Source organism: Lathyrus oleraceus, chromosome 2 (genome assembly GCF_024323335.1).
Source record: "Lathyrus oleraceus cultivar Zhongwan6 chromosome 2, CAAS_Psat_ZW6_1.0, whole genome shotgun sequence".
Taxonomy (NCBI): Eukaryota; Viridiplantae; Streptophyta; class Magnoliopsida; order Fabales; family Fabaceae; genus Lathyrus; species Lathyrus oleraceus.
Window position 1 is genome coordinate 383,352,914 of NC_066580.1, and position 15,315 is coordinate 383,368,228.

The window sequence follows — 15,315 nt, forward strand, 5'->3', positions numbered from 1 at the left end:
TATAATAACCAGCCAAACCAAGGAAACTTCGAATCTCAGCAACAGACTTCGGAGCTTCCCACTTAGATACCGCTTCTATCTTAGAAGGATCAACAGCAACACCACCTCTTGAAATCACATGACCAATAAAACTTACCTCTTCTAACCAAAATTCACACTTGGACAATTTAGCAAATAATTTCTTTTCTCGTAGAACTTCCAAAACCACTCTCAAATGCTCAGCATGCTCTTCTTCCGATTTCGAATACACCAAAATATCATCAATAAATACCACAACAAACTTGTCTAGGTATGGATGGAAAATCCTATTCATATACTCCATAAATACTCCAGGTGCATTAGTTACACCAAAAGGCATTACAGAATACTCATAATGTCCATACCTTGTCCTGAAAGCAGTCTTCTGAATATCCTCAGTCTTCACACGTATCTGATGATACCCAGATCTCAAATCTATCTTGCTGAACACACTTGCACCAACCAACTGATCCATCAAATCATCAATCCTCGGCAAAGGATACCGATTCTTGATCGTCACTTTATTCAGTTGCCTGTAGTCCACACACAACCTCATAGTACCTTCTTTCTTCTTAACCAATAGCACTGGCGCACCCCACGGTGACACACTCGGACGAATAAATTTCTTATCCAACAGATCTTCCAACTGACTCTTCAATTCAGTTAACTCAACAGCAGACATACGGTACGGAGCCATCGATATCGGTCTAGTACCAGGTACCAAATCAATCGAGAACTCCACTTCGCGTTCTGGTGGTAATTCATTCACCTCTTCAGGAAACACATCAGGAAAATCACACACCACGGCTAGATCACAAATCACCATCTTATCCTTGGCCTCCAAAGTCGCTAACAGCATGAACAACTTTGCTCCCTCAGCTACTGCCTCATCCACTTGCCTTGCTGATAGGAACAAACTCTTTCCTTCTACAATCTCAGGAAAGATCACCGTTTTATCAAAACAATTGATAGAAACTCGGTTGAACACCAACCAGTTCATACCCAGAATAACATCAATCTGCACTAGTGGAAGACACACTAGGTCCATCCCAAAGTCTCTACCAAAAATACTCAAAGGACAATTTAAGCAAACCGACGTAGTAGTCACTGAACCCTTCGCAGGAGTATCAATTACCATACTACCAAACATCTCAGATATCTCTAACTTAAGTTTCACAGCACACTCCAAAGATATAAAGGAATGAGTCGCACCTGTGTCAATAATAGCTACTAGAGGAAAGCCATTAATATAACACGTACCTCGGATCAAACGATCATCAGCAGAAGTCTCAGAACCCGATAAAGCAAAGACCTTGCCTCCAGACTGATTCCCTTTCTTCGGCTTCTGACACTGACTTCCAATATGCCCTTCTTCGCCACAATTAAAACAAATCACTTCTTTGTGCTTGCAATCAGCTATTGCATGCCCAGTCTTACCACAGCGAAAACACCTCTTTACTTCAGCAGTGCATACATTACTCTTATGACCAGCCTGACCACGTTTGAAGCAAACTATACCAGTAGGAGCACCTCCCCCACTAGCTCTCTGAGTCGGAGCAGCTCTTTGTTTCCCTTTCCCAGCTGGAACATCATACGGCTTGCCACGGTTTTGATGTTGCTTGCCTCTGCGATCACTGACAATCTTGTAATGAGCATTATTGTCTTCTTCAAATATCCTGCAGCTATCAACCAATTCAGTGAAAATGCGTATCTTCTGATACCCAACAGCCTTCTTAATTTCAGAGCGCAATCCGTTCTCAAACTTGATGCACTTCGAAAATTCAGCACCACCACCAGTGTAATGAGGATAAAATTTGGACAGCTCCACAAATTTCGCAGCATAATCAGTGACAAACATGTTTCCTTGCTTCAGCTCAAGGAACTCAATTTCCTTCTTACCACGGACATCTTCCGGATAATACTTTCTCAGGAATTCCCTACGGAATACATCCCAAGTAATGACTTCACCTGCCACGGTCAACCTCTCGTGAGTCTCTAGCCACCAGTCATCAGCTTCGACTGCTAGCATGTGAGTACCATACCGAACCTTCTGAGCTGGAGTGCAATCCATAACACGGAAGATTCTCTCAATCTCTTTCAACCATCCCAAGGCTGCATCAGGATCATGCTTCCCTTTAAACACCGGCGGATTCTCTCTCTGAAAAGTCGCCAAGCTACGTGATCCAGCATCTCCACCAGCATTTGGCAAGTTCTGCACAGCTTGTGCCATTGCTTGCATTGCGGCAGCCATTGCAGCGTCATTCCTTCCAGCCATTTCAACTTATCAATACAACACAACTTAACGTTGGATTAATAACAATTACACAATTGTTAGACAGTAACGACACGACAACTGGCCGGACAGACCAACCTGCTCTGATACCACTAATGTAACACCCTTCTAAATACCCCAAATATTTAATTAAACAACAGCATATAAATCAATATCAGAGTAATCATGCACCAAGGGTGTCACATAATACTTCACATAATTCACCGTAAAAATCAGTCATGCTCATTATTTAATCCAACATAAACACTTCTTTAAAAATTCGCAGCGGATAGAAACATTTCAACATCTGTAATTCATCAAAATTAACATTTATTCAACAATTCAAACATCCCGTCCCGATGTTACATCTATCAGAGCATGACCCTCTAACCACACTAGACTTCAAGCACTAGCTTCTATTCGACTCACTGCTCGTTACCTGAAAAATATAGCTGTAAGGGTGAGTTCCTCAATCGATATAACAAATATTATAATTTATCATGTTATGTTAAGTAATTCTACACGTTAAATCACCCTAATTATATCATGCATTAGGCAACGGCACAGTCAACTCAATTATCATATTCAAACACAACGTAAAGGCAACTCAATAACAACGTAAAATGCAACTCAATGAGACTCGACTCTTCATGCATGTGGTACCATTTGGAGTAAAACTCCCAACTTAAAATCATTGCCAGTTTAGTGGGCATCAAGGCATAAGCCTTCAACTTTCAACTTAAAATTTTGCCAATCCAGGCCAACGTGGTGTGAGCAAAAGCCCCATAATTTTTGCCAATCCAGGCCAACGTGGTGTGAGCAAAAGCCCCGACTTAATGCATATGAATGTATATGTCATGTACGACTTGAAACTTCAACAACAATATAACAACGACAACATAACAGCTTTTTCAACAACAACAACTTAAAATCAACTTTGGCTCATCGGCCTACAATTCAGTATTTTCAACGAAGCAACTTATATTCAACTTTTCACCATATCTACATCAACTTTTCACACATAACCCAATAATTTATTCATCGAAATTAACTACAATAGGCCAGCTACCAATTGCATTCACAACATAAAATCAACTATTTTCCATACTGCAAAGACTCTGCTCAACTGGAGGGAGTCGGCGCAAAAATGCCTTGCGTCGACGCATGCAGTCGGCGCATGCCCCACGGGTCAGCGCACGCCGACCCTATGGTCGACCGCTCGCGCGCAGACTCAGTTTTTCTGAGTTATTCCAAAGTTCTGTTAGCTTCACGCAGATCAGGTTTTCCGGCCGCTTCCGCATCTAAACCCTTTCTAAGAAAACCTAAATTGTCTGTAATTAGTAGTGCCGAATCAAGTTTTTTAATTGTGATCCGTGCTATAGTCTAACATTTACGACTCACACAACTATCAATTCAATTTGCAGTTTTTAACACGGTTTATCCAACGTCAATTTCAGCATATACAGTCCCAATTAGGGTTAAATCAACGGCTTCTCACTACCCATGACATGTTAATCTATAATACCCATTAAACGACGATAAACCCCCCTTACCTGAGATAATCCGGCAAATCTCTAAGCTTTAGCTTTTCCGTTCCTCAACCGTTGCTCTACAGCTCTTTGCCCTTTTCCTCTTCTCTGCAGCTTTTCTGTTTCTCACGTGAAAAAAACTCTTCTGTTCCAAAAATATGAAACCCTTTCTTTATTCCCACTTATATATTTTCCAAATATTATTATTCCCAAATAATAATAATAATAATAATAATAATAATAATCCAATAATCCCATTTATTTAATTAAATTAATAAATATATTATCAACTTAATTAAATAATTCTTTTTTTCTTTATTTGGGGTGTTACAGGGAAGAGTTGTAACGCCCCAAATTTTCAATTAATTATTTAATTGAGTTTTAATTTATTTTATTATTTATTTTATGTAAGCTTGGTGTGTTTATGATTTATTTGGTCATTTTATGGGAGTGGGAGAAATTATTATTTTAGTTAATTATTTAAACATCATAGAGAAATAAGAAATATGAGTTTGGGTGGTAATTTGGAGTATTGATTAATGTACATGGGTGAAATTAGAATTTCAATGAAATTTGAGTGTTAAGGAATAAGAGCCCAAGAGTTAAGGGAGAGTTGGGAATTAACAAAATATTATTAGGTCATTCAAATATATAAAGAGAGAAAGAGACAAGGAACCCTAAAGAGCTCTAGGAAGGAGAAACCATTGACAATACGTTGGATATTTTTATGGAAATTAAGGTATGGGGATTACTCTAATATTGGTGTCAAATTCATGAAGGGTAGTGAGGGATCCTAATCCTCCTTTAGTTTTTTTTCATCCTTTCCACCATTGTTGATGTTCGATGTGTTTGAGGAAGATTTGTTTGAAACTTAATTCATATGATGTGATAAACATGATTTTGTGTACTAATTTGATGTGTGAAATGTTGATTACCCTTTGATTCATGTACCTTATGATATGATATGTTTTTGTGTTGTTAGAAGTCAAAATTTGGGGTTTGGGGGTCTGATGCAAGGCTAAAAAAAAAGAGGTCGCACAAAATTGCGAAGCAAATTGGGTTTTTTTGGGCAATGCTACAGGTCGTAGTAGGTGCTACGGTGGGGCGTAGAAGCCCTCTGATATTTGTCCCAGAGGCATGCCCAAAAGGTTTTTTTTTGACATGGTAGTACTACGGAGACCATAGGAGCTCCCTGGATTTTTATACCAAGCACATTATTTTGCGTATAACTTAAGTTTCGTGACTCCGTTTGAGGCGCGGTTTGAAGTGTTGGAAATCTAATATGTAGTAATATCTCATGGTAAGGTGCTAAGAGGTTAATAGTGTACTTGAGGACATAATTATACGGTTTTACTTATTGTGTAACACTAATTAATAGTTAATGATGATGAAAACATTTTGTTTTGATTATTGTTATTGATTGAATTAATGATTATCCCACGAGGAGAGATGTTGATGTTAATGTTGAGATGATTATTACTGAGAAATTATATGACCATCATTTTTATGTTAAGATAAAATACTATGATAAGTTTAATAGTATTTTAAATGTTTTACATAATTATATGTTGTGAATTATAATTATGTGTATGAGTTGTGGGTTGTTGGTATAACTATATGCTGATGAATATAATTATATGTTGTTGATGTTGAGGCGTATAGTTTCGGAGTGAGAACTACTATGATTAACTTAATTGGTGACATGTATGGTTCGAAGTGAAACCAATAATGTTGTTGCATCTATATGTTATGCATCATGTGTCGTATTGAGAAGTGATTAATCGTTGATTCAGAAGTGGGGATTAGTGATGATTTTGGGTTTGAAGAGGAACCGTGTTCGAAGAGGGACCTCAGTGAATGGATGAATTTTAGTAACAAAACTACGATCTCCACGAAATTGGTACCACATGCATTGAGTCGAGATTGTTGGTCAAATTGCATACGTAAAAGTGTTGTGAATTGTTTCATTGTTATGAATATGTTATGTGTTTATTGATGATTGTGTGAATATGCTACCCTTGTTATGTTTTGCACTGCTAATATATTTGAGCATATTCTCACCCTTCTTTTTATTTATTTATGGTGTTATGTACGTTGTGGTACTGTAGTGGTAAATTCATTACCATTGAGCTATTGGTTAACTCAACGTCAATAAAACCAGAGTCGCCACCACGCTTTTATTGTTTCTGAAGGAAAAGAAAAAAGTACAAACAAACCCAAAGATAAGAAGTTTTCAAATCAAAACTAATAAAATTTTAGAGATTACATATAAGGGGGTTGGTTACACAAAGGGAAGGTATTACCACCCAAAGTATCCCGGGTACTCCTAGGGAGCCCTTTTTGTGTTTAAATGTTTTGATTGAAAACAATGTTTGTTTTAAAATAGAATGAGGGGATGAAAAGAAGTTATTATTTACATTTTTTGTGTTTGATAAGACTTTTGGTCTTATGCCTACATACTAACATAAAATGAGGGATCAAAACCTCATAGTTCATGGTAAAAATTTCAAAGATGGGTGAATTGATTTTAACAAAAGCTTAAAGATCTTTTGTTATCAAAGGGAGAATACTCAACCAAACATCCACCGATAATGAGGGTTTTACAATATTTAAGAGGGAGGGCTCCAACTTGGACTAAATCAACAAGTATGCCATTAACCCTAATAAATGGAAAGACTTACACTCGACATATCATGGAATGGGAGAATTACATCTCAACCAAAGATAACTCAAATCTAAATGCTTTTTTTTTTAAAAGTTTAAAAGGAAAAGGCACAAAGTGGGCAAAATGATTAGATGAGGTTGTTAGTTCTTTTTGTTCTTTTTGAAAATAAGGTCAATATGATTAAGTCTTTTTTTGCAAATTTTGATTAAGAAAATAGTTTGAAAATCAATGGCATAAGGCCAAGTTTTCTACTCATTAAAATAAGTCTAAGTTGAAAACAAGCAAGCAAAGAAGTTTTAAAAATGAAAGGGAGATTTTGAAATTAAAGAAGAAGGAGGAGATGAAGGGGCTATCCTAGACATGATTTAAAAGTTTAGAGTTAAAAATATCTAACCCATGGGAAGCATCCACAAGATAATAATGTCAGATAGAAATCCATTTCCTTTGGATTATCAAGCAAGCAACAAAGCCATAATCATCCAAACAATTAATAAGAAACTCAAGGGAATTTCTCTAGCTTGTGTCAGATGAATGGCATTGTCCAAGATTGGTCTCAAATTAATGGCATTGGCCAAGTTCTTCCATAGCTCAGGGATGTTGCCTACTCAAAGTCCATAGGTCCAAATCAAATCACAGACAGAGGTCCAACAGTCCACTAATGTGTTTTTTAGGGTTTTTTGTTTTATTAAGTATTTTAAGGTCCTAAAACCCCAAACAAAATAAGATCGCAAGAACAAATATATCACAAGCACAAAAGTGCAATTGCTCAAATGAACAAAGTGAAAATGACTAAAACATAAACAATTTCCATGAATGTAAATGACAATGAATGATAAAGTGCAAGAATTTAAATTGCATTAAATTAAATGACACTAAAATAAAGTCAATGTAAAAAGATGTTAGCTAATGTTAGTGGAAGAATAAAAGATGTTTAAGTCATTTTTTGGAGAACACTCAACCATCCACTCACAAGCATGAAGATATAAACTTATGCATCATTTATGAGAAGGATTCCAACTTGGATAAAATAAAAAAGTATGCCACTAGCTCTCACAAATGACAAAGGAGCAAAGTTTTCACACAGTACCATGAGGAATAGGAGACTTACAATATCACTTACAAAAACGATATTGCCTTCGGGACAAATTTAGCGCTATGTTAAGCAATCGTAATTGGACTTACGTAGAAGTCACAACTATCTGAGGCCGGTCAATAATAATATTGGTGTTAATTCATGCTAGAGACAAGGTATCAAAACCAAGATCCAAAAGCATACCACACACAAAAATAAGAGGGGATGTACCTATCTCAATCAAGCTCATGTTGATTCATCTGACCCAACGTCATTGATGAATCAACTAGCATTTGATCTATGAGAAATCATTGGCCATGAAAGGATAAGAGGAAGAAGATATATGAAGACGGAGAAATGAAATGAAAGAGATCCCAAATTGATCAAGGATAAACCTCACTTGATCAAACCATTAATTCATCTTGAGGGATGAAGTTCAAACTTCGTCAACCCCCTAAATCCAATTATATTGACCAATTCAAGGTCCAATTCAACCAATACCAAGGCCAAACAAAAGTTGAGTCAACACAAAGTCAATACAAAAACTCATCAAGACATTAAATCAATTAAAACAATTTCAAAGCATTCTAAAAATGAAGAAAATAAATTTTTAATGGTCAAAAACTTAAAACCCCTTCAAATCACCAAAGAAATGACCAAGAGATTTATCATAGGTCAAACAAGGTCAAAGGACCATTGACTGATTTTTGTGTGTGGCATTTTTCAAAAGTTAGAAGCAATTAAAAATCAATTAAAACAAGTCAAAAAACACAAAATTAATAAAAATATCAAACTCAATCCAAAAATTAATTTTAAATCAAATATCAGAAGAGGAAATTATTTGTGAATTTTTGGTGTTGGTCCCATAATTTTTGGATTAAAAATGAAATTATAATGATTTTTGGAAGAAAATTCAAATTAAAACTCAATTTAGAAAATTAAGTAAATCAGAAAATATAAGGGCCATCAGATCTCCCTCATTAAATGAGGTGGCATATCTGATGGCCACGCGCGCGCAATCCACCATGAGCCTGAGTAAACGCGTAACACAAGTGGTAATTAAAAACAAGGACCAGATTAAAATGTGGCAACATGATCTGAGGGTGAGGGATGAGACAACATACCACTGGAGCCCTAGCTCCGGTCATCTTCTCCGGCAAGCTTCGTCGGACTAGTCAAACCAAAATGTTACCAAAAATGGATGGATCATATACCAATTTAAAGAGAAAAAAGCAAGGGACGCGAATATGACCTCCAATTATTTCATCTCTCACTCTATAATCAGAAAAATGGAGTTGAAATTCGAGGTGTCAAAATTGAATTGCTTCGATTCAACCTCAAAACAACTCGGGAACATTGCCTACATTGGTAGGACTTCAGCCATCAACAAATTAAGCTAATATCTTGAGAAATGAGAGAGAATCAAAGAAGAGGAGTTTGAGAAAAATCACCTTCGGTCAGATGCTTTAGATCTCGGTTCTTGATGTAATTCCACTTGGTTTCTCTTCCTCTCACTTGCAGAAGCTTAATGGAATGAAAATGGCAGTGAATGCTTGGAGTTCTTGTTCATAAACTAGGATTGAATAAGAGCTCAATTTCAAAGAAATCTTCAAGGTACTCTGTAGAGTGAGGCTATGGGATTGATTGGAAAATCTTGGGCAAGGGTCCTCCTTCAATCTGAGGCAATGCACTTCAATTTATAGGCAAATGATTTGATTTCCATACCATTCAAAGTTTGAACCAAAAATAGCAGATTCAATGTGCATGGGTGAATGAGCATGTGTTTAGGCCCAAATGATCATTGCAATCCACTCAAATTAATGCTAAAATGCTATTGAGTTCATCTCATGAGGCCATGCAAAGTTGTATATCAATTGGAGTTCAAAAGTTGCTAAATTAAGCCATGAAAAGAACCTATGTGTAAGTCCTTTAGTTCTCATCCAAATGAAGTGATCTTAGGCTCTTTGGAAAGCTACCATTATGAGGAACAACTTTGATCTTGGGACTTTTCCATTTGAAGCTTGGAACATAGAGAAAGTTGGCCTTGAAGTTGGAAGAATCAAACATACTTAGAAATTTTCTAAGTTAAGAGTCAAATGACCTCTCTTTCCACGTTGAATAACTTTTGATATGAGCTTAAAATGACTTTTCTTCCTTATAAAAAGTTGTATCCCTTTTAATTATATTCAATTTTATAACAAATTTTACACCATTTAAAGTTTGCATGATGGAGTTATGGATTTTAGAAGTTGAGGAAAATTGCTTGTTCAATGATGAGGACCAAAATGGACCTATAATGCTTCCTCATGGCACATGACCTTACAAGTAGAATTTGATATTTCTCAAAGAATAAAAGCTGAATAAGACATCTTTAAGTTGATAATGAAACTTGTATAATCTTCATATCATAAAAATTAAGTAAGTTATGACTCTTGAAAGTTGACCTTCTATCTAGGGTACAAACAAAATGACCTATAATCTTTCACCATAAAAAATGACTTTCCAAGCAAAATTAGATCTTGATGTCAACATGGAAGTTGTTTGGAATGTCATAAAGAGTAACGTTTCTCTTGTAATCATTTTCATATGACAAAAATTGTAGGAGATAGGGTCTAGGAAACCCTGGATTTGACCAGATGACTTTTCTGGTCAGCCTCCTTGAATCAACTTGGACACTTGAAGTTCCTTTGCTATTAGGGGATAATGGAGGATCATATATGCTTATTATGATGTAAAATGAAGTATCCCATCATATCTTTGACGAATTGTTAAATAAACTCGTTGAAGAAGGCACACAAGATACCCAGATGAATTAGGGCTTCCTTGACAAACAAACTTCAAATTCTTGATGAATTCTTGATCAAAATGACAAATAAAGAACATGGGGATCCATATATTATTCTTAGAACCAATGTGGACCTTTTATTGCTTGATCCCTTGAATTTAGGGTCTTAAACCCTAGTTTATGAGCTTGGTGAGGCACAAGTGGACACACACACTACCTACAAAAGAAACAAAGCTACACTAGATATATTTTTGTATTTTGGTTAGTAAACAAAGAAAAATAAAGTATGATACAATAAAATATGCTTGGTGATCTCTCCCAATGCAAACCCAATGAATGAAAGGTGGGGAGAATACCAAGGTGTGATCCCAATGCCAATGCAAAGCTATGAGATGGCATGAGGGATCTTAGGGGTCAAAATTGGGGTCTTACAAGTACATATACTTATGAGGAGTAATATATGTTGTGATTTGGAAGATAGAATTAAGGCTTATCTTTGTTTATTTATTGTTTTCAATTATTTAGTTTTTGGTTGCTCTGATCTGTAACACTGGGAATAGGTCGTTATCGTTGTTTGAGTTGATAGTTTTGGATTTGTTTAAATTCAATCAGATACTTTATTTTGAAGAGATAATTTAAAGTATATGTTTATATTGAGTTTCACTGCAAGTTTTTAATTAACTTGAAAGAGTATGCATGTTGTGAATGTGAAGCATTTTTTGAGAATAATATTGTTTATATTTTTAAATTAAAGAGTCGGGGTTTGTATGGTGTTACATTTTATGCCCACATCATAGAAACCAATGTGAGGTCGAAAGTAAAAGCTTCATATTCTGTTTGGTTATTGGTAATATGGACTTAAAAAAATATGGGTACCTCGATCACCAAGCCAACTTCGTTATCTAATTTTAAGTAGGCCCCACTTCCTTGTGTATGGATGCACTATCTCTCAACATGATCCAGGTATGGTTGGCTCTAATTTTCCTGGAGTCATTTCTGCTATGAAATTTACGAATAATTGTGCCTTCGTGGGTTCAAAAGAGATGTCAAATTCAGACATCTCGATGGACCACTATTTTAACTGTCCTAAAATAATATGTATTTATTTGTTAAAAGAATATTTGTATATAAGTCTCACATCGACTATAACATGTAATTAACTATAAATCTCTATATACATAATATAGTCATTGTAGTTCTATTATCACAAGGTTTATTCAAACATCTCTCACACTCTTACATGGTATAAAGAATGTTAAAGTCCCTAACCTAATTCTCCTTAAAAGTCATCGTCGCAGCAGTCCCTCCTCCCCCAGCGCCACCGTTGTCGCTTCTACATAAAAGTCGTTGTTGTTGCAGTGCCTCTTCCTTCTGCATCGCCACCACTATTTTTCTCGCCTTCCCTTCCACGATCGTCCTCTCCCCATTCCTCCGACTGTGCCACCACCAGAAATCCTTCCTTCCCTCCTATCACCCAACCCATACATAACCCTACCACCAGAGTCGTTTCTCCATCAACATCGGCTCCTTCCTATATGACCTTATTGTTCTTTCCTGCGACTATTTATCCTTTTCATCCTCTCCTCCTGCAATGTGTATGTCTCTTCGAACAACGACAACAACATGGTGACTCCTCATCCCAAAGTGGAAACCTCGACACCACCTCCATCATCCTCTACCAAGCCAAAATTTCATCATGCACTCGTTGTTTCCAACATTAGGAATAATGTTCCTATTATTCTTGACATGTAAACTATTTGCTATAGTGTATGGGCAACACTATTTTGTGTCCATGCCCTCTCTCACCAGATCCTGCATCATACTATGCCTTCACACAACGAGCCTTCACCATTTGTCACTGACCCTAATTATGACCAGTGGGCCACCTTGGTTGCAACTGTGCTTCAGTAGTTCTATTCCATATTTTTTGTTGACTTACTGACCACAATCATGGAACGTGGCTTTGGATTCCTAGAAGTGTTTGGCTTATATCTTCTAGGATAATTAAAACGAATGTGTTGTAACTCTTGAGTATGAATTTTATGGAGTTTTCATGGAGACCTTTTCAATTGTATCTGCTTATTGTCAGTGTTTGAAGATGCTTTTTGACCAATTATGGGATATCGATACTCTTGTGAACAATCACCGCTTGCCACCTTGATTTGATAACGTAATCCGCTCCCCTCCTTTCATCGGGATCGTTCCATGCTCACATTAGAAAAAGTCAGTTTACCTAAGATAATTCCCATTGAGTCTCATGTTGATTACCTTACCACCCAACATCGTTCTTCTAACGACTCGTCCCATAGCACCAACCGCCGCTTTGGCAACCGCTCTCATCATAATAGTTATTCAAATCAGGGTGGAAATTATCGTAACCATGGTGGTTCTCGTTGTAGCAACACACATAGTTATCCTTCTTGGCACCAACAACAGTATCCCGCTTACCAGTAGTGGGGTTGGACTCCACCACCTACGTTATGCCTCTATGCTCGTACCCTACTTTTTAGCGGACTCGCCCTTCTGCTATTCCCCATCAACAGAGAATTTTAGGCCAGTGTCCTCGGGTTTACGCAGCCACGGCTTTGCCAACACCAACTAATATCATAACTTCTATGCACACCATGTCTCTCACTCCTCTGGATAACATATTTTACACAGGCACGAGTGCCTCTTCCAACATAGCGGAGTCACATGGTGATATCTCTTCTTATTCTAATTTGAGTCACTTAAGCAAAAAAATGTTTGTTGGTAGCAGACAAGGCATTCCAATTCAAGGCTTTGGACATACAACCCTACCTACCTCCCATAAACACAAGTCGTTGAAAATAATGTTTTTGTTTTCAAATTGTCAAAATTTTGATTTTTGTGTGAAACCTCCCAATTGACAATAATGTTTATGTTTCTTTTGATCCTTTTGGTTTTTCAGTAAATGAATTTCAGATGGGGACTCCACTCATGAGATGTGATAGTCTTGGCGATCTTTATTCAGCTACCACTACATATAACACTCTAAACCCTGATACATATATATTAAGTTTTACACGATAATCCAAGGTGTCTCCAACAACAAAACCTTTAAAAAACAAACATTTAAGAAACACGCAAAGGAATATCCATGTCAGACAACACATGTCATCGCACGCCCACCTTCACTAAGGGTATCATCGTGGCGGTATCAATCTCATTTCGAATAATAAAAACATTGCAACTTAGACTTTTAGCCTCAATATTCAAATCGTGATAAATGGTTTTAAAAAAAGAGATACCCTATTCTACTCTTTAACAACTTAAACATAAACCAAATAAAACAAATTAAGCTCCAACAAAACATAATAAGAAAACAAACATTCCCAGCTCCAATGTTACAGGATCATACCAAACGAAGTAACTCCCAGAGCTAACTTCCACTTATAGCAAAAAAACTCTACTCTTATGTATCTGCAAGATGTCCATGGTAGACAACATGAAACAAAAAGAGAGGAAAAATAACAAACCATTATAAATAGTGTAAAGAATACTAAGGTAGAGTACACATCACAAAACACACATTCAGTTACACATATCAACAACCACATAGTCTCACACCCTTCACAATAACATGTACACATTCAGATCCAATCATCAACATCATGAACAATAAACTACATATGCAATCATGTACGCAAATATATTCCATAACTGACTCATTATGCATGCAGTATCATTCATGAATACTCAAGTTCATCTTGCTCCCGATCACCATAGGACTAGAGCATACCAAATCGTTACCATCATCATAGGTAACACTTCATTAATTCCTATCTAAAATCGGTTACTCGCTCCTTATCCTCGCCATAGGACCATAGCACACAAAATCATTACCATCACCATAGGTAACGCTTCACCGATTTCCACCTGAAACTGGTTACTCGCTCCCGATCCCCACCAAAGGACTATAGCACACAAAAACTGGACCAACAACATGACGCATGACTCTCAACAACATGCATTTTCACCAAAAGAATCATCATGCGTATATCACCATTTATGCACCATATCATTAATCATACGCAATATGTATTCAATGTTACGACATCAATAAACACATCAAGCACAAAATAGAAGCAACTCAACAAATGTAAAATCATAGGCATTTATTCATTTTAATTCACCAGAACAACAATACATCATTGGATAAACACCACAGTTCGCTAACTGGTCATACAAGTCATCATACATATTTCTACAATAATCATAGGATTATAAATCAATCAATTCACCAAGTTTCACTTGTCTTCCAATTTGCAACCCCATCGACACAGATGCTGACGGAGTGAGGAACAGGAGAGTCGAAGGGACATGCTTGGCCATGTTAACTCCAAGTGATGAAGGATAAAACCTTCAACAAACCTTTACCAACTACATGATGATGTTCTCTAAACATTATGATTTTACTCCAACCATGGCTCCTTTCGCCTCAAGAATGTGCGTTCCTGAATGGTTCACGAGGAAATCCCCTTCCCCATCGAAAGACAAAGAGGCTGATTGTTTGAACAAAGGCCTTCGACCTTGCACTTGAATTTTTTTGGAATTCTGTTATGAGAAATAATTAATACTCCCACACCTGTTCCATCCTTATGACTAGAACCGTCGAAGTATAACTTCCAAGGCTCAAACTACAAATAGTTTAGGGAGTTTTTGACTATGGAATGGTCGACTATAAAGTCTGCTACCACTTGTCCCTTAACAACCTTTAAAGGCATGCAAGTTAAAGAATACTCAGTTAAAGCCAATGCCCATTTTCCAATTCTACTATGTAAGATAGGTTTAGATAACATATGTTTAATAACGTCGAAATGAGACGAAACATTTACATCAACTGGCTTTATAATGCTTTAATTTTGTACATGAGAAATATAGACATAGACATAACTTTTCGACTACACTATATATAGTCTTTGCATCATTGAGAACTCTACTAAGGTAGTAAAT